Below are 6,193 nucleotides of genomic sequence, written 5' to 3' on the forward strand. Positions count from 1 at the left end.
GCCCTTCTGTCAAGTCAGGATCCACACAGGGGTTCATTCCCACCATGACTATTCAACATGTTATACTGAAGGAGAATAAACTGTGCTACCCCATATGTCAGCTGGTTCCCTGGATTATTTTCTTTTTCAAGATTAAAAAAAACTATTGATCACAATAAATATGTTCTATTTCTCCAGCCTACAGTGCAAATATCTAAATTTAAATTTTAATATTTTTTATGATAAATTTATTTTTTATTGGTGTTCAATTTAACCACATACAAAATAACACCCAGTGCTCATCCCGTCAAGTGCCCCCCTCAGTGCTCGTCACCCATTCACCCCCACCCCCCGCCCTCCTCCCCTTCCACCATCCCTAGTTCGTTTCCCAGAGTTAGGAGTCTTTATGTTCTGTCTCCCTTTCTGATATTTCCTACACATTTCTTCTACCTTCCCTTATATTCCTTTTCACTATTATTTATATTCCCCAAATGAATGAGAACATACAATGTTTGTCCTTCTCCGATTAACTTACTTCACTCAGCATAATACCCTCCAGTTCTATTCACATTGAAGCAAATGGTGGGTATTTGTCGTTTCTAATGGCTGAGTAATATTTCAAAGTATACATAAACCACATCTTCTTTATCCATTCATCTTTCGATGGACACCGAGGCTCCATCCACAGTTTGGCTATTGTGGACATTGCTGTTATAAACATCGGAGTGCAGGTGTCCTGGCGTTTCATTGCATCTGAATCTTTATGGTAAATCCCCAACAGTGCAATTGCTGGGTCGTAGGGCAGGTCTATTTTTAACTCTTTGAGGAACCTCCACACAGTTTTCCAGAGTGGCTGCACCCGTTCACATTCCCACCAACAGTGCAAGAGGGTTCCCTCTTCTCCACATCCTCTCCAACATTTGTGGCTTCCTGCTTGTTAATTTTCCCCATTCTCACTGGTGTGAGGTGGTATCTCATTGTGGTTTTGATTTGTATTTCCCTGATGACAAGTGATGCAGAGCATTTTCTCATGTGCATGTTGGCCATGTCTATGTCTTCCTCTGTGAGATTTCTCTTCATGTCTTTTGCGTTCCCTGGATTATTGTGAATAAAATCACGAGAATCATCCAGTGGACAGAGAGGCTGAACCTCCTATGTCACCCTGATAGATGGATATAAATCTCCCATTAGAATATTCCCTTCTCTGTACTGGGAGGGGTAAACCATCCTCAGCTCCAGAACCGTCTGTAGAGCCCAGAAGGCTGTGCAAACAACCCTTGTCAGTTCCTCAATAATTCACTGACTGACCCAAACCCAGTATCCTGGTCTTATATCTCCACAAACCCAAGGTCCTGTTGGGCAAGAAGCACAAGGGTTGCCTACTTTGTTCATTTTCTGTGTGTTGTGTTCTAGGGAGTTCAGGCACATGCAAAATGAAATATATCTCCACTGAGGTCTGTCATATGTCTACAGAGTAATTAGTCCAAACAACCCAGAAGAAGATAAGGAAACCAGTACTATCACAATGACTGGAATTCCAATCTAGGAAACTTAAGAAACAAAATATAATAGATACTTAAATCAATAGATTCAGAAAAAATATTTGTATCCATATGACATGATCTGTTGCAGGATCAAACTCCATAAGCTCCAAAACAAAAACCTAAAATAATGAACAATTTCAGGGAATCGATAGGAAACAAAATCAACATATAATGGAAACCTAGTTTTCCACACAGGAACAACAAATAATTTATATTTTAAAGATTTTCTTTAATTATTCATGAAAGACACAGGCAGAGAGAGAGAAACAGGCTCTGTGCTGGGACCCAGATGTGGGACTGGATGTCTGGACTCCAGGATCACTCCCAGAGGAGAAGGCAGACCTCAACTGCTGAGGCACCCCAGCACCCTTAACAATTAAGAATTTAAAATGTTTAATTTATAAAAACTGATTACATTGAAACAGGTGTGAGCAATATAATATGTAAAATTAACTATTCTGAAGGAAGTAAAATACTGTCCACAAAATTACTTAAATTGATGAGAGATTTTTAAAAGTCATAAGAAATGCAAAGGTAATCAAAGGTAATTTTTTCATAGATTTGAACACTTCATAATGTCAGAAGACATTACACACAGTGGCCGACAGATGTAAAGCAATCCTTGTTAATAACTTGTAAAGAGGGATCCCTGGGTGGTGCAGCGGTTTAGCGCCTGCCTTTGGCCCAGGGCGCGATCCTGGAGACCCGGAATCAAATCCCACGTTGGGCTCCCGGTGCATGGAGCCTGCTTCTCCCTCTGCCTGTGTCTCTGCCTCTCTCTCTCTCTGTATGACTATCATAAATAAATTTAAAAAAATTAAAAAAAATAACTTGTAAAGAATCAAATCCAGGTCTGGTGCTGATTATATATTCAAAGGACATGCAAAGAGGACCTTCCCTCCACTGATTAAACCAGCCCAGCTCCAACCCTGCAGCTGCGAGAGGAGCACCAGCTCCAGTATCCCCAGGTGACCCCATTCAGGGATAATGACAGAACTCAGACAAACCCTCATGGAGTCTATGCTCATCTAGTTATTCCTTGTCACTATTTTAAAAGGTTATTCTGTATGTTGGTAAATTGAACACCAATAAAAACTAAATTTATTAAAAAAAATTCAAAACACTACTACCCAGAAAATCCAGGACCAAAAACAATAAAGCTAACTAACCAACTCACTCCTTGAGAAAATAAAAAAAAAATAAAGGGTAAATCATGGTGAACAAGAGACCTTGAGAATGTGAGTGGAGATAAGTGAGAGAAACGGGGGTTGTGGGGCAGTTTCCTGAGCAGGATGTCTTGTGTCTGCAGGTGTCCAGAGTGAGATGCAGCTGGTGGAGTCTAGGGAGGCCTGGTGAAGCCTGGGGGGTCCCTGAGACTCTCCTGTGTGGACCCTGGATTCACCTTCAGTAGCTACTGGATGTACTGGGTCCACCAGGCTCCAGGGATGGGGCTGCAGTGGCTTGCAGAAATTAGCAGTACTGGAAGTAGCACAAACTATGCAGACGCTGTGAGGGGCCCATTCACCATCTCCAGAGACAATGCCAAGAACACGCTGTACCTGCAGGTGAACAGCCTGAGAGCCGAAGACACGGCCGTGTATTCCTGTGTCAGTGACACAGTGAGGGGACCTCAGTGTGAGCCCAGACACAAACCTCCCTGTAGAAGGGGATCAGGACCAGCAGGGGGTGCGCACTCCTCACCCCTTCTGTCTTAAAGGCCCGGGAACAGGTGCAGATGGAGGTTCTGGGCTGGTTTCCTGTCAGGGTCTGGGCTTCCTCTCCAAGGAGCTGTTTCCCCAGGGAGCCTCTCTGGACCAGAAATTTGTTCCTAACTATTCAGTTTCTGATTTGAAAACAAATTATTTAGCTACTTTACATGCACAGAAGGCACTGTTGCTTACACTTATTTACTATTTCCTCAAATTTGAAAAATATTCAAATATCTGCATGTACCTCAAAGACTAGAGGGATCTGGGGATCCCTGGGTGTCTCAGTGGTTTAGCGTTTGCCTTCAGCTGAGAGCATGATCCTGGAGTCCCGAGTTCGAGTCCCTCATCAAGCTCTGTGCATGGTGCCTGCTCCTCCCTCTGCCCGTGTCTCTACCTCTTCTCTCTCTGTGTCTCTCATGAATAAATGAATAAAACATTTTTAAAAAGAGGGACCTACAATCCATGCACGAAAGAAAATACCTGATGTAGTGATAAATGAGAAGTATGATCAGAGAGAAGTAGCAAAAATTATAATATGATTATGAAAGTGGACTGACGACTCACCCAGAAAATGAAGTGGAATCTATCCCCCTCCAGTTATCAGCTGATTCTGAAGGTCAATGTGCGTGCTTGTGCAGAGACCAGAAGCTTCCACTGGATCTATGAGGATCCTTAGGGTGAGGAGCTCGATAGAGGAGCCTTCCACTTCTAGGATATAAATCATTGACCCTTCAGGTGCTGATATCAGCCCACTGTATGTGATATCTGCCATCCCCATGTTGAAACCTATTGGCTATGTGATGGGAGGAGCCTTAGGGGAGCATTTAGGTCAGGAGGGTGCAGCCTCAGGATAGGACCAGGGCCTTTATACACCGGGACTGGGAAAGGTCACTTTCCCCCGGACCAATATGATTTGATGGGGAAAGGAGGGGTGGGGCATTGGCGCTCTCCAGACACCACATCTGCCAGCACCTCGACCTCAGGCTTCCCAGATTCCAGAACTGTGGGAATGAGTGTCTATTAATTCACGCAGACCAAGTACGATGTTCCAGCAGGGGGCACAGGTTAAGATATTAGTGACAGGGGAATCCAAGCCCTGATGATCTGGTCTTTTCTGCTGCATTTATTGTGGTAAGTCCCTGCTAAATTCCATCCATGGGGTCAAGGCTGGATTTCTCACATGTTCCCACTTGCAGGGAGGATGAACCTGTGGACACTCCTAGGATTCCATGAACAAGACCCAGTGGAACCACAGGGAGCAGGGGGCTGGTAGATTGTGGGATTTACTGTAGGGATGATGATTTATCAACCTTTCCAGAAGATGGAGATGTGCTGACCCTGTGGCACCTGAGTCTGAGCATCACCATCCAGATGCTGTTAGACTGATGTCTGTGAAGTCAGGACAGCAGTTCCCTTCCTGATTTCAGGATTCCTTCTTTGCCTGCATATTTTTGTGAGTTTGAAAATGAAATGCCTTGGAGAAGGTCGAATTTGTTCAATTTTATAACAGTATCTGTGCTTCCTGGAAGTTGATGTCTCTTCCAATTAGAGGCTTATCAGGAATTATTTTATTGAACAAACCTGCCACCATTTCTCGGTCTTCATTTTCTGGGCCTCCTATCAAAGGAATGTTATTCTTTCAAAAGTCACTGAGTTCCCTGTCTACATTTGGGGACAATTAATTTGATTCCTTATACTGTTCTGTCATGATTTTCCACAATATTATCTTCTATTTCCCGAATATGCTTTTCTTTCATCCATCCTCTTTTTTCATGCATCTGGGACAGCATTTCTGTAATATCAGTTTTAATTTTGGGTTGACAATGGCTTATTTCCTTTATCTCTACAATAAGTGATTCTTGAGTGTCTTCGATGTTTGCTCAAACCGAGTTGTATCTTTAAAAACATTGTTTTAGATCCAGCCTACTATGTAATATAAGCACCTTTAACCAGCCATATCCTCAAGTGCGTGGACTTCTATGCTGAACTCATAGACGAAATGAAGTCTAAACAATTTTCCTCTTTGCTGCTTATCCTAATTGTAGTAGCTTCAGGAAGTAGTTTCCTTCCAGGCCCCAGCCCCACAGCTAAATCTCCCCAACACAACACTCCACACGGCCTACATTCCAAAACGTGTCGATTTACTACTTGCAGACTAGCATTTATTGTTCTCTCATCCTCATGATTTCTTGTTAGCTCAGAATTATTTGATAAATATCCAGGTGTGTTCAGGAATGACACAAGCTCAGGGTCCCCGGCAGGTCTTACATCATAACTCCTTCTCCCTTTGTGTTTGTTAGCAAAGAATATCTGAAATAATACAAGGAGGCAATATGCATGACACCTACAATCCTCATTTTAGTAACCAAACGAGAATAAAAACTGTTAATTGACCTTCCTTCTTCATCTACCAACTACACACACTCTTTGATTTCAGCAACCCTTCAGCTTGTCATAGCCCATTACCTGAGAGGGCGACCAACACCTTCATCCTGAAAGGTCTCTGCTTGGTCTCCTCCTTACAAGCTATTGGTACCTACTTAGCACTCTAATCCCATCTTGAAAGGAAATTCCACTCATCTCAAAAGACAGCTGCATCAGGAACGTGGAGACAATTTTAGTCTACTGAGTTCCACTCTTAAGTGGTGCCTGAATATCTGCAGAACCATCTGTGGAGGAGGCTCCGCTTTTCTTTCCTCTTTCAAATAATTTCTTACTCTCTCCATGAGTTCATATGTGCAGGGCGTGAGACTGAATGCAGTGGAGCAGGACTGGGTTCCATGAGGATTTGGAAGCTCCTTAATGGGACATGCTGTGTCCTCAGGATTGCTCCAGAACCCAACACTTCTTCCATTTGGTGATGGAAAGGCACTGTGCGTGCCCCAATCTTGGGCTTAGGTGCTCAAATACCACTCACTTCAAGATGGAAAGCTCAGTTTCCATGCTAACCTAGGGACACAG

This window comes from Canis lupus, chromosome 9, assembly GCF_048164855.1.
Source record: "Canis lupus baileyi chromosome 9, mCanLup2.hap1, whole genome shotgun sequence".
Classification (NCBI taxonomy): Eukaryota; Metazoa; Chordata; class Mammalia; order Carnivora; family Canidae; genus Canis; species Canis lupus.